Source organism: Nannospalax galili, unplaced genomic scaffold (genome assembly GCF_000622305.1).
Source record: "Nannospalax galili isolate Female #2095 unplaced genomic scaffold, S.galili_v1.0 scaffold578, whole genome shotgun sequence".
Lineage (NCBI taxonomy): Eukaryota > Metazoa > Chordata > Mammalia > Rodentia > Spalacidae > Nannospalax > Nannospalax galili.
In genome coordinates this window covers 3,041,357-3,062,019 of record NW_008342282.1, presented here as the reverse complement: position 1 = coordinate 3,062,019, position 20,663 = coordinate 3,041,357, and positions in this window count along the sequence as shown.

Below are 20,663 nucleotides of genomic sequence, written 5' to 3'. Positions count from 1 at the left end.
AGGGCTAGTTAAAAAAAGATGTTGGGGGGTGGGGCCTGTATCTGTCTTTCAAAACCAAAGGAGGCAAGATTTGTTTTAAATCATGGTTCCCATAGGCAGACCAAAGGATAATAGAAACAAAATGCTTTGCTTCTGAGCTTTTGGAAATCTCTGAAGCCTGAATTAAAATTTACCAGATGGAAGAAAGAAGAATCAAAAGGCAAAGAGGTACAGGTGGTCCCCCCTGCACCTTTTGCTCCTCTGATGGGATGACATAGGCTTGCAAGTGAGAGCCATGCAACTTAACTGATGGCTCACACTGAACTTCAGACTGGTTAGTTCTCTAATGATTTAAAAACATTTCTTCTTCAGTACATATTGGAGCCAAGCATATCTCAATTCAAGACAATTGCTAAACGTACCCAGGGCATTCAGCATCAGCAGGTGAATAAGGGGATAAACCAGTCCAACCTGCTCCTCCTAGATTCTTCCTGGAGGTGGGAAACCACCCCACACACCCCAAAGAATGTTGTGTATATTGTTTTTCTGATAGAAGATACTGATGGTAGAGATGGTTTCCCTATTATTGTGCCCTTTGAAAAACAAGATGTGGCTGAGCAAAGAGGTGGTAACAACAGTTCTGATTCTAGACAGATGACATAGATAATAAGTAGGTTATATATAGATTAGACATAAATATACATACTATTTGTGTGTATGTGCTCTCAATTTATTCATTTTCTGGAAAGGATCTTACTATAGTGATGATCTTTCTGGAAAAAAAAAAGAGATTTAAGTGTTTTTGAGATTTTTATAAAACCAATCAATATTCTTAGAAAACTACACTATACAAAACATTTCATGCATGCCGTCTCTCATTTTCCCTTGGTTTACTCTGCTGTAGACATAGTTAACCCATGGGCCATTCTTTAACAGTGACACCACCCTTTTTCTTCACCTACCAGAAATGAGCATATTTTGCTTATTGGTCTTTTAAATTTTCTCCTCAATTTGTTCGTGTCACTTCTTTAAAACACTGGTGATTGTGAAGATACGGCATGTTGTGAATCAAAAGCCAAGTTTATCTTGAGCCATCATTAGTCATGTTGATAATCATTTGCTTCCAACCTTTGTACCTGATCCAACCACTTTCCATCCTTTACTTGTCACTATTAGGTAAAATGTTTTTATTTGTTGTTCTTTGAGACTGTGTCTCACTCTGTAGCCCATTGTCAATATTTGGTTCAAAATAAACTGACTTACATCCTTTGAAAGAAAAGTGGCGTAAATACTCTGCACTATACGTTATCTATACTTCTAGATCCCACACATTTCGTTTTATATTTCATAATATCTTATACAATCCTTTCTGTTTTTCTTTTCTTTTCTTTTTTGTCTTTTTGAGATAGTGTCTCATTCTATAGCTCAGGTTGACATGAAACACATTATATGGCCCAGACTGGCACAAATTCACAAGAATGCTCTTGTTTCAGCCTCCCATGCACTAGAATTGTAGCAGTTAGTCACTTTGTCCAGCTTGGTCTGTACTTTTTAATTATTTCCCCTTTTTGATATGTGTTTTATTTATTATTTTTATTTTGTGTGCATGCCTGTAAGTGCACTGGGTCATGCCATGCCTGCAGAGTAGTCAGAGGAGGGTGCTGAATTCCCCTGGAAATGGATTTATGGACAGTTTCCAGCTGTCATGTGGGTGCTGGGAATTGAACCCAGGTCCTCTGAAAGAGCAGCTGGTGCTCTTAACCACTGAACCATCTCTCCATCCCCTGAATTGTTTCCCCCTTTAACATTTATTTTCCATATTCTAACTTGCTACATAACTCAATCTAGGTTTTTAAATATTTTTTACTGGTATAAAGTTCTGTATTCTAGTACCATGCTCCACTGAAAATACTGGATAATTCCAACAACTCTGTGGGCAGCTGAGGTGTCAAGAAGGCAGCCAAGCATTCTGAGAGCATGCTTAGGGAGGCCAAACAGTCAGAACTAGCAATATTTGACCAAGCCCAAAAGTGAGCCTATGGGCACATCACTTTAGGTCTTTAAGATTTTATTCTGTTAATTACAGAACTATAATAGAAAAATCTTTGTTTATTTTAGAACTTAGAAATGGGATTCTATCTTTGCCCATTTACTTTTATTTCTCAGAAAAATTCCAACTTTTAGATAGTGGAATATAATAGGCACAAAAAAAAAAGCAGGGCTATTAACACTGAGAAGAAAGAAAATTACTTAGATAAAGAGATGAAGTCAATTTTAATTACTAAGTTCTGACAAAGAAAAATGATGAAAAGAAATGGAGTGATTGAAGGACAGCATTAGGGGAGAACGCAGCATGTGACCTGCTGAGGCCAAGTCTCAGGAGGCATTTGGACTATGAAAATGAAGGTTCTGGGTAACATTGCCGGGGCTGTGACTTACATATTTTTTCATATTTTGAGGAACAGAATGTGAAGAGTAACTGCCTTTTTCCTGGTAGGCATTTGAACTGAGCAGTTTAAATGTTGCCCAAGGTAATAACTGACAGATATTAATGCAGAAATTCATGTGAATTACTCATAAAATGAACAGCAATCCTTCTGCACTGAATGGTCCAAAGTAAGTATGCCAGAAAAATCCTGATTATTAATAGAGTGCTAAAATACTCATTCAGATCCATGTCAAGTAGGACATTGATTTATTCATTCAACAATTATTTATTGAATACCTATTAGCATTTATATATTCTTATTATTAAGGGCATAACAAAAAGAGCAGTTGTGAGCTCTGAATTTACACAATTTCACTTCAGGTATAACATATATTATATTTAATTATTGTGCAATCAATATACTTAATTCAAGAGCAATTATCATCATAATACATATATGAGTAGGCTCTTGATAAATTTTGTTTGTAAGCATATTGTATGTGACTTATTTTGCTCTAACTCATTGAAGCCTAAAATTCTCTCCACTTTATTAAGAAAAGTTATAGTGGAATATTTGCACTGTGTAACAAATTATAATCAATTCAGGAATGAAATGAATAAAAAGAAAATGGGATCCTTGAAAAACAAAGAAGAAACAATAAACAATCATGAAACAAGAAAAGCACATTTTATTAGCTTCTTTTAGATGGCAGAGAGTCTCAGCATGTTTGGCAGCTGAGTGACAGGCTACATAGAGTCCCTTGGTGATTACACATATTTTAGGTCTGTCTGTTGATGGATACTCACTACCATAACTTGATGATTCTGAAACATGATGCAATGGACATGCTATTTAGATATATCTCTGAAATCCTGACTTTAATTCCTTTGTATCTATACCCAGAAGTTTGATTGTTGGATGGATATGGAAGTATCTGTGTGTTTGGGAGAAACAGAACTTATGTTGGCTCTTATTGTTCTTAGCTTTAGAAGCTAGGGTCCTGGAAACACAATGGCTACCAAAGCCAATGGCTTTTGTGTTCTTGCCTCATGAATTCTAAGAAAATTAACAAAACACAAAGGGTGAGATTCAGAAAGAAGTACTTCATTATAGGGAGCTTAGGAGAAAGAATGAAGAGCTCCTGTATGGAGGGGGGAGGGGGTGGAAGTGGGATACCATTGAGCCACATTGCTTTGAATTTAATAAGGCTTTACTGGATGGGAGAAATGGAGAGGATGAGCTGGTCTGTCCAGTTTCCATTTCAAGTGTCCAGGTGCTTCACAGTATCATGTGGTTTAGAGAAAAGGGGTGTTACTTTAGGAGAAACAAAATAAGTAAAAGCCAGACCCTCCCTCTGCCAATGTTGGAACCAGAGACGTTTTGTCTTAAATATTTCTGGCATCTCCGTCCTATGCAAGGATAAGGCTACTGACAGGCCCAAGAATATTTCTGGCTTTTAGTTAAGAAGGAAACTGTTTTCTTTTGGGGATCTTTTTATCCTAATACTGCCTAATCAGCTCTGCCTTTTGTTATCAGGACTATCTATATGTTATTCTATTTTCTTTTAAACTTTTCAAAAACAAGCTACATACTATTTCTCCAAAATGACTGTGCAAATTCATTAATACCACTTATGATTTGTAAAGTTTCCTTTGCTCACATACTCAACAATATCAGTTATCATTCATCATTTTTAGCAGGTTCTAGTTATGAGGTGATGTCTCATTTGATGGTAATAATATGTATGATATATTCTAAAACAGTAAAGGTAATGGATTTTAAACATTTTTACCACGAAGAAATAGTAGGTATTTATAATGTGTGTCCCAAGGGGCACTTGTTCCTTTGTGGGGTAGGGCCTGCTGCAGAGAATTGGCTGCAGAGAGTTAGCCACGGAGGGAGAAGCTTGGTGCCATCTTGGGAGTGGGCAGAAGCATGGATGTGAGAGGGAGCATTTACCAACCTGGCGTGAGACCTCAGGCCCAGGAGGCATGGATTAAAGCTAAAGGAGACTCTGGGAGGGGCATGGTTAGGAGGCTGAGCCACACAGTGTGGAATGGGGAGACATAAGGTTAAGAGTATATTAATTAGCCATATTTAATCATTCTACAATGAACCCATAAATCAAAGCACCAAATTGTGTCCCTTAGTTACATGATTATTATTTGATTCTTAAAAAATGAAATTTAACCTTACCCCCCATCTTCTTTAATGGTCCCTGAAACTTGGGTGAGTGAATTTAATAAAGGAGTCCTATCTAGGGTCACACACTCTGCAGTCTCTTATTCTTTCCACCTTGACCTGTTGTGGCCTTCTGTGTGCATCATAAAGTGTTGCATGAGGAAGCTTCTGGAAAGATTGTAAGGGCCAGGGTTGGTGCAGGGACATAAGGAAACAGACTGTTTTACATCTCTCAGATCTCATATGAACTTGTAGCAATGGTGACATTATGCACAAGACCCATGCAGACTCAATCAGAAAAAAGAAGAAGAAGAAGAAGAAGAAAAAAAAAAAAGCCAGCATAGAACTGGGTAAATGAGCAGAAGACCCCAACTTAAGTCAAGATACTATCAGCAGCTGTGTGAGGGAGAGTTGATCTTCTCTAAGGGAGTGACTCTGGACAGACTGACTATAGTACAGTGAATGAACTTGCACGTAGGGACATCTGGGTACAAAAGCTTGAATTACTGGGCTTTAACATATATGACAAAATGCATGAAGTCCAGTTAGTGGGAATGGGAATAGGATGGGCAAGAGGACCTAAATATGATTAAGATATATTGTATGAAATGTACAAGATTTCAATAAAAATATACATTAAAATGAAATTTTAAAGATAAAACATATATTCAAGAAAAGAAGGAAAAGGTCAGGAATAGGACCTGCTAGAGGGACTGGATAGAAATACAATCAGGGAGAAAATACATAATGGATCGAGATTTCTGAGAAAGCAGGAAAAGTTTAAATCTTGAATATTTTGTGGAGTTTAACTGATGGAAGAGGAAGTTTTCACATTTATAATGAAAATTTAGAATATCTATTAGGATTTCTTGTTTAAAACTTTGAAGAATTACACTCTGAAGTTAGACACTTTTATCTTTAGTGAAAAATAGTCACAGGAGGTCACTAAAATAGCAAAACAAAATAAATTAAAAAACAAATACACATATTACGTTTTTGCCAAGTAGAAATTGATCTTAAATTAGTTTTCTAAATAACTCTGGCCTCCATGTGCTATTCATAATTCCCTCTTACCTTTTTTATAAGTTCTGAAAGATAGATGGACAGCAGTAAAGTTAATTGATTTACACAAGAAACGTGAATAAATGTCTGCAGGAAAATGAATCATTAGATAAAATTTTCCTTGATTGGCATCCCCAGTTCTAAGTCTTTCCTTAGTCCTCAGAAGATACTCCTTTTCTATCCTTGTTAATTATTGCCTGAATTGTTTCTTTTCTTTTTCTTTGTGAACACCCACATGATACCCATGTATCGCATATACTGAAGTCGTAAATATTGTACTTTATCGAGGGTGTGTTATAATTTCAAATGTGAAATTATCAAAGTGTCACTCTTTGATCATCCATTTGCACTTTTACTATAACATATTGGAACTTTTTCAGCAGATGCACTTTCTGAAATACTTGTTAGAGTGTGAGGCTACACTATCAGTACTTCTCCTTGCCTGTCATGACTTTCTCAATTAATCTTTTATCTGTGGATTTTAATAATGAAATGGTTAATTTGATTTAAAACTCTTGGGATATGTTGAAAGTAATTTTATTTATCTTTTCACAAAATTTAAGAAATATTTTTCACCCTAACTATTGGAATATTTGGACTGAGACTGCTCATCTGGATTTCCATGAGTTCAATCTAGGACAAAGCAGGTGGCGAGGAATTATGACAAATTATAGACTCATATATTAGTAAAAAGAGATGAGAGCAGTAGCAAAAACAGTGTGTCTGCTGTATGATCTGACAAGCTGATTTGTGAGCATAAATTGGGACCATTCCTCAAACTCTGCTAACTGAAGGCATTCAACAGTAACTGATTTATGGAAGCAAAGCTCCTGGGAGCTTGGTTCACCATACAATTTCTATGAAAATAAAATATAAAAATTAGAAAAAGAAAGAAGTGCTAGAGTGGGGGTCCTAGAACATTTGTGATAAATATTATCCATGAAAAATTAATTACATACTAAAAAGATGGTTTAGGAATCACAGCATTAAACTAAGAAAATTGAAAATTCCTAAGGAGCATCTCAAACTCCATATACATCCAAGATAAAGGACTCATCAAAAATCATCATGACATTCTGATTGTATGCCATATAACACTATCCAATCATTTTTCTTTTAAATAATAATACAAATGAAAGCTCACATTTAAATTCATTATTCAATAACTGTATGACATTTTGTGGAGAAAAGTAATTGAGGGATCAATTGAGGAGATTCCATGATTTAGGGTGTGTAGTCTGGCAAGGATTCAACTGGGAGCAGCTATTACCCTTCACTCTGGGGAAGGATTTGCTCACATTTATCCCTATTCATGAACGGGAACTGAAGACCCCAAATGCTGCAAGTAGCTGACAGATGGTATTTTCATGCAGTCTCCTAAACTGCAGCAAGGCTCACTTGATTCATACTTGAGCACAAAAAGTTGATCTCTGAATTCTAGGTTCCCATAATAATATGTTAGTGATACCATGCTGCGTACCTTTTGGTAATATACAGTCCTATATAATATGTCAACCTCTCTCATAGGTGATGATTTCCCCTCCACAGCTTGCTTCCAGCTGATCAGGACTAACCTCTGCCAAATAATCTGGAGCTGGATTACAGCAATCTGTTGATTTTTTTTCCCTCCAAAATGATTGTAGATGCTAGCCTCCAGTTTTCTTTCTGCATTTGGGTTATAGTCATCCATTTATTTTCTTACATAAAGTTCTAATTTACATCCTAATGTTAAAACATATTATGGTGTCTTTTATAACTAGGTTTTCCTTTTCTTTCTTGTTATTTTTCTTTTCAATTCAATAATTAACTGGTCTATTCATACATTTCTCCACTCAATCAGTCATCAAAGGGAACTTGAAAATTGTATTTGTAAGACTGTTACTCATTTATAAAATAGGCCAAGAAAGGAAGGGAATTGCCATATACCTCGTGTACGTGAGTCTATGTGGTAAGCGATGTGTTGGTCCACTTGGGAAGCAAGTAGATTTGCTATGAAAAAGCTATAAGGAAAAGTCTGGCATACACATGTATCTAAAGCTAACTTATCTTCCAGCTCTTTACTGATTGCTTCTCTGTGTGAAAGGATTGTGTTCTTGAAAATGTAGAGCCAGTTTACGAATTGTATATACTCAAGCCAACACCAATTACAAAAAAAAAACAGACTACTCAGTCTTTCTTCCTTGTGCTGCTTTTACTTAAATAGTCATTCAGGTGGAAGGATGCCAGCCTTTCTGCCCTGGGGCTTGTTTAGTGCACTCACAGATGTCTGGCTCAGATTACAAGCATGTACACCAGCACCAATGCCAGCCCCAGCGTGGGAATTTCATTGACATGACAGTGAAACTCAAAAGCTAGAATGATCAACAGAAGTGGGTTTAGGATGACTTTGCTAATTTAAAAATAGACCTCCTCATTATCGACTTTCCTGAAAAGACCCTTGTTTAAAAGATGTATTCATCATTATAACATATTTTGGTTGGAGGAAAAAATGACAAAGGGTAGAAGAGGAATGATTGATAATGACAATAGGAGAGAATACTCTATTAATCTGATGTTGATAGGGAATAATCTTTACACATATGCTAATTTTACAGATAACTGAAGCTTAACTTTTCAAGCACTAAAATTAACAATTTTCATAGAAATATTTCTAAAACACATTATGCACATCCATGCATTCTAAAGCAGAATGAATTTAATATAATTTTAGCTTTCCATTAAATCTCAAGCTATCTATCTATATGAATGGCAATCTGTTTTGTAATATGGTGATACCAGATGGAATCTGTGGCAGGAAGAGTTATAGCAAGGGCCACACTTGACTAAGCCTCAGATTTTTTATTTTTATTTTTTGTTACAACCATCTGTAGTTTTTACTATTTTGTCTGTGTGAAACCAATACTGATTCTCATTTGCTTTTAACATTTTTTTCCCAAATCCTGAGAAATAAAATAATGGCCTTAAGAGGTAATCCCATTCACTCTTTGCGGTACTGGGGATTGAGCCCAGGCTCTTGAACTTGCTAGTGAAACATTCTACTGTTTGGTTATGTTCTTTGTTCAACTAAACTCAATAAGAAAGTTAAGGTGTTATTTTATCTTAATCAAAGTCTAATATTCTCTGAAGAGGTGTAGTGATAGAGCCTCACCTGTATTCATACATCATGTGTTTATTATGTTCTTCATCCTTCCAAATACAAAAATATAAAGAAAGTAGTGTCTTAAATATATCTATTAAAATATAAAATTTCAAACACTGAGGCTTCAGATGTGTCAAAAACTTCATAATAAACCACAAAATTCTTTAAACAAATCCCAAGTAGGTAATTTTTCGCATTTAATAGGTGAAGGAAACAAAACTCAAGTCCTAGTTATTTCTCTAATGCCGTATGTAGCAGTGCCAAGATCTGAAATTTTGTCTCTGTGAATTTAATAACCTATGAACGTTCCATTATATTATATACTCTTCCCTACTACTATTAACCTTCCTACATTTCTCTACCTCCCCTATAATACACATAATGGAGTCTGAAAAGTGGTGAGGAACAGATGAAATCATTTGTATAGAGCTGCAGAGCTGATCTGTACTTTAGTTACTTACAATGCTGTGTCCTGACATCACTTGTAAATCTAAGCTTTTATTCAATAGCTTTCCAGTTGTACATCTGAGATTTTTTTCATATGTTAATTTTGTAGAATTAAGTCAACCAGAAAACTAAATCAGAGTAAAGAAGGCGGCACTGGGCACTGACTTCTGTGGGGTTATTATCTGTCCAATCAGTTGTTTACCTATTAACTTCAGGAAGGCTGCAAAAGAACAAGCACAAAATGGCAATGCAGGAAACAGAAAGAAAGCAAGGAAATGCAGATGCCAGGTGTGTGCAGTGAAGCTGGCAAAGGTCTGGAAAGATCCACACAGCTACTGAGGAGTTAACTCTAAGCATCATGTACTGTGAAGCTTCCTCTGGTGAGGCACTCAGATCTAGAAATAAGATGCTAGGCAACTGAGAGGGGGAAGAAGCACAATGTCGAGGTCAACAAGCTGGATGTTAAACAAAAATTATGTTTAATTGATGATTATAGTGATTACAGAAAAAAAACTTCCAGATAATGAAAGATTTTCCTGAATGGATTATATTTAGCTTGATTGCCCCTTGCTGTGATAAATACCTATATCTATATATTATATATATATATATGTATATATATACATGTGTGTATTTTTTTAAGTGATTATCATGCTCAAATGCCTGGTTTTGCAATTTTGTACATAAAATACATATACCTGTGGGCTTTTCCCACATCACTTAAAAACATATTTCAAAAGGACTTATGTTTTGAGATAGAAAGCAAACAGCCCTTAAGATTTACCTAGCACCTTGTGTTCGGCATCAGAGCAAGGAATGAATATCATGCAAAGCTCAATACTTGGTGCATGAAGACTCTTTGAAAATGTCCCTCATTTCCTTTTCAGTGGGGCAAATTAAATAAAATATTCTTCTTGGATTGATCTGACATCCAGGCCACATGTACGAAATCCAGAATCGTGATGAAAAGACCATCAAATGGGAGAATGGTGAATTGACCTGACGGCACTCAAAGTGACTAAGATTTTCCTTTAGCCATTTACTCTTCATAAACACTTGATCTCACACCTGGTTGAGATCACCAGTGTCCATCCTAGCCACAGATTAATCCAGGTATAATTTCCATGATTATTTGGAGACAGTGAAATCTCAATAGATAATGTCAGGATCTAATAATTATCCATTGTTACGCTCATATGTTCTTGCAAGGAGACAACGTTCTTTAGAGCAGAAACAATGAACATTGCTCACATGAACAATGGAAATAGGATATTAATCAAACATATTCTAATGCCTCTAGTGAAAGAATGATATGAATAATAAAGTGATTAATGAGCGACAACAGGCCTTTGAATTGCTGTCAGCATTTGTATGCAGCATGCTTGGATAATTTAATGAATTAATATATCCTCCATGAAAGCCCTGAAGCCAGAATTATCTTCAGCAGGGTCACACCTTATTTTCAAGACTTTGCAAGTCCTGTGCTAATTCTCTGAATTGGTATGCAAGCCAGAGTTGTGGATTTAATGTTCATTGCAGAACTGAGGCCTCAACATTAAAACATATCACAACCTAGCGGGCTTTCAGTGAAATGCTAGACAGACGATGTCACTGTTGATTGAGTTCTTCTTCTATCAGAGGCAATTTAGCACATGCCAACTTACCTAAACAACAACAACAAAATCCTTGTCACCCTGGCTGTAATGAAATCTTGGGAGAAAAGCTCTACAAAGAAAGCAGGAGATAATACAAAACAAGTTTATCAGAGAAATGTCAAGAAGGTAACCATGACTGTGAAAGGAGATTCTTCTTCTTCTACATAATCTGTGAGCCAGGCAGAACACACTGCCAAAAAGATAACTTAATAATAATGAATCTGGTTGCTTCCTTGCAAGAGATATGCCAGTATTAAAATAGTGTCTGGCAGCCAAGTACTGAAAACATGGCAGACATTAAAATTGGCCATAAAAACAGTAAATGGTCTTAGAGAGGCATTTAAGGAGACAAGCAACTGCATCTAAATTGCCATATGTTAGAACAAGCATTTGAGTGGGCATGGAAGGGAGTCTAATTGCCTCCAGTGGAGGTAACTGGCTCTGAATTGGGCCTAAGGGAAGGAACTGGATATAAAGGAAGGCGGGGATTTGATAATCCAAGTTCTCTTTGCTTGTTCAGCAGCTCCTATTTAAAACATTTTATTACTACCCTCCATTTTGCTGTTAAATTTCTGTAGCTCTTGTTGTGACATGCACAGCAGACTAGATTCCAGGTCAGGTCTAATCCCTTCCTCCAGTACTTTGCTCCTTTATAATGATAAACTTCTCTCCAATTACATAGTTCACAAACCATGCTTATATAGACAGGTGCTGCTTATAGATGAAAGTGTAGAAAGAAGAGAAAAACACTAACCCACAGATTCCAGATGCTGACATTTCCTCAGTCTTTGATAGGCTTCCAAATCCTTAATTTGGCTAGACTCTGATAATCTTTATCAACATTGTACATGATTTTCGGGGAGATAATACTGGAAAATTTAAAGGGACCCCATTCCCATATCCTGTTTGCACTCCTAGAAATCTTGCCCTCCCCGTCCATCCCACCTAGCCTGAATCCCATTTTGTCTTACAAATGTTTGAAAAAGAATCTGTCACGCAACCTCATTTTGCCAGGATTCAAATCCAAGTTCCCGCTGTCCATTCCCAGTTCCATTTCCTCCTGAGAAACGAACAGCAAAACAACAAAACTCCCTCATTAACATCATTGGATTTAACTGCACCGTCCAAACCACTAAGCCATTACTGTCTGAGATCATAACCTTTACATGATGCACTCATACTTACTGAGGACACATACCTGGTTCACAATTTTCCTTCTGAATTCAATTTTTGTTTCTCTCTTTGAGGAGTTCTACATCATTGTGGAAGTTTGACTTCACAGTGACGTTCAGCTTGTCAGACTACCTCAGCCAACTCGCAGGGGCTCACACAGCAGAATCACTTTCACTTCTTGGTCTCCAATCAGGCATTTTTACTTCTCTCCCCAACATTGGCTCTTTCTGTTTTTCCCACTCTATTTCCTCACCTTTTAGCATTCTATTCTTTTCCCACTCTTCCATGCAACAAGCACTGGATTGGAAACTCATAGATTCCATATTATCATACACTCACCCCTGTAATTCCTGTCTTTTCTCATCTACAATTTGTCTGCTCTAATCCTTTAGTAGAACACTGCATTTTCCTGGATCATATACTCCGCAAATGAAGAATATTAGAAAATAATTATTTTAATTCAAGTCCCTAAACTTAAACATTTTAACTACACTTGATAATATCTAGAAGAATAGGTGTTTCTTATAGTCTCTTGATCACATTCTGCTCAAGCAATATTGACGCCCCAAAAAAATCCAACTTAAGAAAACATTCACTTTAGTTTTCTTTGCTTGCATCTTCAGTTCAAATCATAAACCAACTTAAGATTTTCTCTGTCATAACTATTCCATTTAAAAATGTTTTATTTCTATTTCTTTCTATCCAAGCATACTACATGATTTCCATCTCAGAGTGTCTTCATCAACAACAGTCATTGAAAATATAATTTCTAAGAGTACCCATTAACCCCCTTTATAATTTCAGTCCACCAGTCTTTGTTTCATGTTAGTCTCATCTACAAGCTCTCATTCCACTTTTCAAAACATTTCTTCCTTAACCTCCTTGCACAGTTAAAGCAACTTGAACGACGCTTTCCTATAAAGTAGCACTCGCAGTGCAATGTAGTGTACTATTGAGCCTCTCTCCCACACACTGTATACTCTGAAACAATGTTGTATGCAATCTTCTCTCTCATTGAAAGTTTTGCTAGCTACATTATTGGTAAGTAAAAATAAGAGTTTTGAATATTTATTTCAAATGATTAATTTTAATGATAGTTTGTACCTATGTTTCTGAAATTATACTAAATTTGATAAGTTATATGATTTGATTTTAATGACAGAGGTCAGCCATGTATATTCTAACTGGAAACTTAAAGACACCAAAATAAAAATTGAAATAAAAATTGAAGAAGACTTTGGATGACGGAATGATCTCCCATGTTTTTAGTCATGCACAATCAACACTGTAAAAAAAGCTATACTATCAAAAGTGTTTGACATAGTCAATGTAATTTCCTTCAGATTTCCAAAAGCATTCCTCACAGAACTAAAAAAATTGAACTTAAAACTTATGTGAAAGAACAAAGATCTGAAGGCATAAAACCATGCTGAGTAGAAAGCACAATGATTTTAAATATAGTACATAGCCATCAAAACAATAAACAGTAGCTCTATCACAAGAACAGATGTATAGAGCAGTAGAATAGAAAATATAAAAAAATAAGCACAACTGAAATAATCTTACTTTCCCAAAGATACCAAATTGAGACATTGCAGAAAAGAATGTTCTACCCAATAAATGGTCCTAGGAAGCCTGGATATCAACAAGTAGAGGAATGAAACCAGATTCCCTTCTCCTACCCTGTTCAAAATAGCAGTTCTAAGTACATTAAAGACTTTAATGTGAGACCTAAAGCTTAGAAACTGATGAAGGAGAAGAAAAGGAAAACACTTTATAGTATTGTTGAAGGCAAGAATTATCCGAGGCGGAATCCAATAGCCAGGACATAATGTCAAGAACTGAAAAGTTGGATGGCATCAAATGAAAATGTTCCTGTTGAACGAAGTAAACAATTAGCAGAATGAAGGATCAGGTTAAAAAATGAGAAAAAATATTTGCCAGCTTAAAGCTTAAATTTGTTTAGAATGTATGAAAGAACTCAAGGAATGCAATACCACAAACAAACAAATGGACAAATCAATTGTTCAGACAATTCTCCAAAATAGAAATAGAAATGGCTAATAAATCTGTGCAAGAATGTCCAGCATCCTTAGTCATCATGTATATTCAACCAAATTGCATCAAGATTCCTTTATTATTATTAAAGTAGTAATACCAAAGCACATTGAGTGATTTTGTTTGTAGCTGATATTTTCCTGTTTACTTAACTTTAGTTGTGAGTTTTTGCTATTCATGTCTTCAATATTGTTTTAACAAATCAGTATAACTTGCTATGAATTGTATGAGATAGTATCTCATCTAAGTATTTCATTACAGCATAGTTCAATCAAGGAATTTCTGTATTTAATTTTTAATTTAGAGATTATATTAGTCAATTTTCTGTTTGTATAAAAATCCCTGTGACTGGAAATTTATGAAGAATAGGTTTATTTAACTAAAAAAGGTGGACATATAAGAGCATGACAACCTCATTTTTCTTGGATCTATTAAGGCCCTCCTGGGTGTCTTAAATGTGGATGTCATCATGGGGGGAACATATAGAAGAGAGAGAGGGAGAGGGAGAGAGAGAAAGAGAGAGAGAGAGAGAGAGAGAGAGAGAGAGCACATGGTGAGACATGACACAGGAGAAAGGGTAGAGGACACTGGGGGAAGTGACAATTTTATTGCACACTAACAATCATATTATGAGTACCAATAAGCCTTTTGAAGCCAAAGTTATCAATGACTGCATTTTTTCTCTTTAGTCTCCAACTCTCAAAGATTTTTATCATGTCCCCCATCACCATTCTGGTGACCAAACTTCCAATAAATAAAACCTTGTAAGTAAGACACATCCATACTCCAGCAATTACACAATAAAATCGTGTTTCTAGAAATCATTATGTAGTTAGTGATAAGCATAGCTGTCTCGCCAACCAAAGATGGGTCATGCAAAACTATTTACAAGGTTGTAAGTAAAACTGAATATATGTTTTCACAGTTATTTACGATTTTAAAACTGATAATATATTTTAATTTGTAATCATAGTACCTAGTGTACTGGCTGGGAATTGATAGACTAGTATCTTGTTTTGGTCTCTGTCCAGTTATCTGTTTTTGCTTTTCATATACCATGATTAGAAATGGACACAAGAGTCTTTAAAAAACTAAAATTGAATCCACCACATGATCAGGTTATACCACTTCTTATCATATACACAGGGGACTCATCCTACTGCAGAGATAGTGTACATCCATGTTTGTTGCTGCTTTTTTCACAGCAGCTAAGAAACGGCAACAACCTAAATGTCCCTCACCTGACAAAAGGGTAATGACAATGTGGTACATTTACACAATGGACTTCTACTCAGCAGGAAAGAAAGATGAAATCATGAAATTTGCAAATAAATGGATGGACGTATAACTTATCATGCTAACTGAAGTAACACAGACTCAGAAAAAAACAAGTGGCTTTTGTTCTCTCATTTATGGATCTTAGCACCAACTCATTATATATGAGTAAATATCATGATATAACAGGAGGAGCCAGTAAAATAGAAAGAAACCATGGATGTAAAGATAATAAAAAAAAACCCAAGACATGTAGAAAGTAGGAGACAGATATTATCAAGGGAGAAATGGGGAAAATGAGGGTATTTAACTGTGAAGGGAGGAGGGAAGGGCCTACAAGAACCATGGGAGTAAAGGAAAAGAAGCAGCTCAAGGGAAGGGGGATCATAGGAGACAGGTATTATCAAGGGGATGGGAAAACTTTAACTGGGAAGGAGGAGGGAGGGTAAGAGAGGGAAAGAAAAATGAAAGGTAAATAATGCTCAGGTTGCATGAAAAATCAGAAGGAAATGTATTAGTTCAAAAATCTACTGACAATTACACCTATAATTCCTGTACACGAGGATGTGTGTATAGATGAAGGTTATGTAACAAAAAAAATAGTGCCAGATAAAAGAAATCTCCCTTCAAGTTGGTCAGGGTATTCTAAGTAACTCTCAAAATAGCAATTGTCATAGCTCTTGATTACCTCCCAGAACGTGAAGGTAAAAAAAATTTCTTTTTGTATTCTCTCTTCAACTTGTTTTTTCATTTATATCTAGTTTCCCTAAGGCATCTATATCTTATGATGTGGCTTTTATTTCTCTCTCTCTCTCTCTCTCTCTCTCTCTCTCTCTCCTTCCCTTTTTCTTTTTAAGACAAAATATAGCCTGCACTAAATCCAAGCACTCTTGGAGATAGATATGCAGAGGATGAATGATGGCTACATTGAACAAGATTTTCCTGTCTTTATTCTATTAGTAATAAAATCTGGCCATTGATGAATACCAGACATGTGGTAGTGTTGGAACTTGCAGTACTTCTCATTGTATGGTGGAGAGAGTGAAGGCAAACTAATTCCATTAATTCTAAAAGGAAAACAAGAACAAGAGCATTTTTATGTGTCTCCAGTCCCCATGCTGTTGCTCCATGCAGTTGATGAATATGAATTTCTTCATGGAAGTGTCATGTACAATGCCATTAGTTGAAAAGTAGTCTTCCAAGTATGAGCTGACATTCTTGGAATACTTCCACATAAAGAAAACTTGGTTTCAATGTCACCTATTCAAATGTACTTAAATCATTCCAGAAAGCAAATATGGTAACATGAAATCACAAAAGTTCTCAGGGATCTCCCACAGTTATCAATCATAACTGGAAAGTAAATCAAACCCTGGGCAAAATTTCAAAACAGATGAAAGTGTGGTTTCTGTCCTCCTCTCAACATCTCAGTATATTTGTATTTTGCTCCTTGGTTTCTGATTAAACTAGGATTTAAAAAAAATTTTGATTGGTATCTAATATTGGCAAGCTCAATTCTAGTATCTCATAGTGAAAGAGGCACTAGTCAAACAGGGAACCACTAAACATTTAATGTGATTTATTAACTTTGATAAAAACCTTGGTTTTTTTTTTGGTTTTTGATGGATAGCTTGTTACTGCACTTAAAAATGCACACTGAACATCTACTAGGTACTAGGAAATGTAATAGTTGTCACTAATGAAGCATAAATGTTGAATGCATTATTTAGGAAATGCTTTCAGGCAATAAACTGTGCCTGCCTATCAATTTCTCCATTTTATAGCAATTTATTTCTCTTCTAAAATAAATAGGAATGTTGTCTTAAGTTTTCACACGACATGATTTTGGTTAAGGATGCCAGGTAATGAGTGTTCATACTCCTATCAGCCATATAGAAATGATTCTTAAAATCAACAAGATTCTTGTTGAATCTTAAATTTAAGATTCTTAAATTCAACAAGAATCATGGATTATTAATATTTGTGTGAATTAGTATATACACATATATTGTGTTTCCCTTGGAGTCTTTATTTAATTCTTATTAAAATCTAAATTTTTAGAAAGCACTTAAGTGGTTGGGTTGTGTATATGGACTCTGAGACAAAATGGCTAAATTTAAATTTACATTTGATCTATGCATTTACTACACAGATATAAAGAAGTGTGTCTTTATTTTTAGCTATATCATTCTGCTTTTCCAAGGAACACTTGTCTTTGCTGATACCTAAACACAATTATACTTAATCTATACTAAGTCTGGAGCTAAGGTTAATAGAGCTGAAATGATGATTTATTTCAAATGCTATGGAAGATGCTCAATCACACTGTCAGATTTCAGAGGACACACAATCACGTTTATACATTCTGTCATATGTAGTATCTTTATTAGTATCATTTTAATGTAATTCTTATTTTATAAGCCATTAGTAACATATATTTACTCAAATGCAAGATTTAACCTATGGTTTCCCCACTCTGTCTTCAGACAGCCATCAAGCCCATAACATAGGAAACAAAGAATGATGTCTCTGCTACTGGAATTCTCTCCACATATCAGCCATAAGTTTACTATGACCTTATGGGACTCGAGAGATGGTTCAGTGGTTAAGATCACCTGCTATTTTTGCAGAGGACCGGGTTTGATTCCCAGCACCCACATGGAGGTTAACAACTGTCCATAACTCAATTTCCGGGAAATTCAATGCCTCCTTCTGACTCCACCGGTAACTGCATGACACAGGTGCACTTAACACATATGCAGGGAGTACACTCATACACATAAAGTAAAAGTAATAAAATATTTTTTAAAAGATTACAGTGGCCTTCTGCATAAGCTGGCCTGTTATTAGCTAATCAACAGTTTATTCTCATTAAATCTGCCTCTAATAATGTATACCACAGCAACATAAAGGCTAACTAAATACATTATTGTGAGGCTTCAGAAACTCAATGAATCATTTCTATATGACCCATATTTATCTTATAGGACAAAAGTGTCTGACTCCAAATAGAATTTGAAATTTTTACTGTGATCTAAAATATGACCATATCACTTGCACTGATTTTTCTATATTTGGCCTGGGTTCATTTCATGCTTTCTTTAAAATGTGGAAACAGAAATCATTTATCCAATGGCAAGAAATGTTTGAGGAAATAATAGGGAATTGTGGTTATGGTGATGGTGGTGATGGTGGTGGTGTGTTTGTGTGTGTGTGTATGTGTGTGTGTGTGTGTGTGTGTGAGAGAGAGAGAGAGAGAGAGAGAGAGAGAGAGAGTATGTGTGTTCTGGAAGTCTTGTGAGTTTTATGATGATCTTTGGCCTTATTCCTATATACAATGAATTTTCAGATAAAAATAATATATTCATGGAAACTCTTCAAACATAATTGCACAAACTTTGATTAAGTAGTGGTTATCAAACTATAACTATCATAAATTAGTTCATCTGGTGACAGAAAAATGGTATTCTTTAATTCCAAGTATCTAATGCAAATAATGAAGAAGTTACAATATGCTTCAAATAATACATCTGACAGACCTAATGCTCTAAGTGCAGACAAATGCTGCAAGAAAATTCTATCCTGATCTGTTTCAATATACATTTATCATTTTTAAGAAATAATTTATTTTATTTTTATATATGTGTGTGCCTGTGTGTGTATATGTGCACATGAGTTCAGTTGCCCACAAAGGCCAGAAGAAGGAGAAAGATGCCCTGCAGGCAAAATTACAGGTGAGTGTGAGCTACAGTACAGTGAGGCTAGGAGTTGAATTTGGGTCCTCTGCAAGAGCAGCAAGCATTATTAACCACTGAGTCATTTTTCTAGCCTGGGGTCTCTCTCTCTCTCTCTCTCTTTTTTTTTTTTTTTGGTCTTTTTGAGACAGAGTCTCCCTGTAGCCCCAGCTATCCTGGAACTCATTATGTAAACCAGGCTGGTGTCGAACTCACAGAGATCCTCCTGCCTCTGCCTCCCAAGTGCTGGGATTAAAGGCATGCACCACCATGCCTGGCTGGGCTCATTCTTTTTAAAAGAAAATTGTCTTCATATGCTTGTACTACCAGATAACACATTATCAGAGGCTACATCATTCATTAAGAATGAAAATACATCAGCTCACAGATTTTGTGTCTGGAAGTGCCAATAGAAGGTACTGGCAGGTTTGGTGCCTCCCAATTGCCTTCACAGGGCAGGAGATGGAAAGGCAAAGAGTAAAAAACAACAGGTCAGACTAGCACTTCTATGGCTATGTTAGTTCCAGTTGTGTGAGCAGAGTCTTGATGGCCCAATCAATTCCCAGAGTTCCCATGTTTTAATGCTACTGCAATAGCTATTGAATTTCAACTTAAATTCTAGAGAGAATAAACATTCAAACCAGAGACATAGCATAAATATGTTAAGAACTTTACCAATTGGGCCACACATAAAACTTCTTTCCCAGAATTACTTTCCATAAAACATCAACTATGCTTCATTAATTTTTCCCTTTGAAAGACATTCATTCTTTCTACCTTAAACTTTGTGTATAAAAAAAACACAACAAACTTACTTCAGAACTTCATTTACTGAAGGAATGTCTTACATTTGGTCAGGCATCATGGCATATGTCTTTAATCCCAGCATTTAGGAGGCAGAGGAAGGTAGATTTCTGTGAGTTCAAGGCCAGGCTGCTCTGCACAGTGTTTTTCCAGGCCAATTAGGGCTACAGGGAGACCCTGTCTCAAAATGAAACAAAACAAAACATAGCAAAAAGGAATGTCTTACTTTCAATACAGAATTCTTTTTAATTAAAAAATGAGGGTGAAAAATTATGTACAACTAACAACGATTCAAAAGAGTATATTATTTGAAAATTTGCTAGAGAGTCAATGGCTACCTATGGTTTAATCTAATTTAGTACAATGCCAGTGTGTAATTTATCAAGGAAATCTGAGATGTTCTGAAGTGGACGTAACATACAATGCACTAGCCATCTTCAAGTTATTCCAATATTTAACCATTTCCACACTATGTGTGTGGGACAATCTTCAAAGCAAAAGTTGCTGTTAGGTATATTCCTGGGTGTTTTGTTTCACTGAAATATTTGATATTCATGAAATAATGGACACTGCACTTCTATTTGATCCTTTGCCCTTAGACTGAACTCATAGCTCTTTAATCATCTAGAAAAACATTTTGCTCCAGTTTCTAACTTTCTATCAGTTTAAGGAATTCTGCCCTTACATAAGCACTTTCTTCTAGAAGCCAATTCTACAGGGTCCTTTT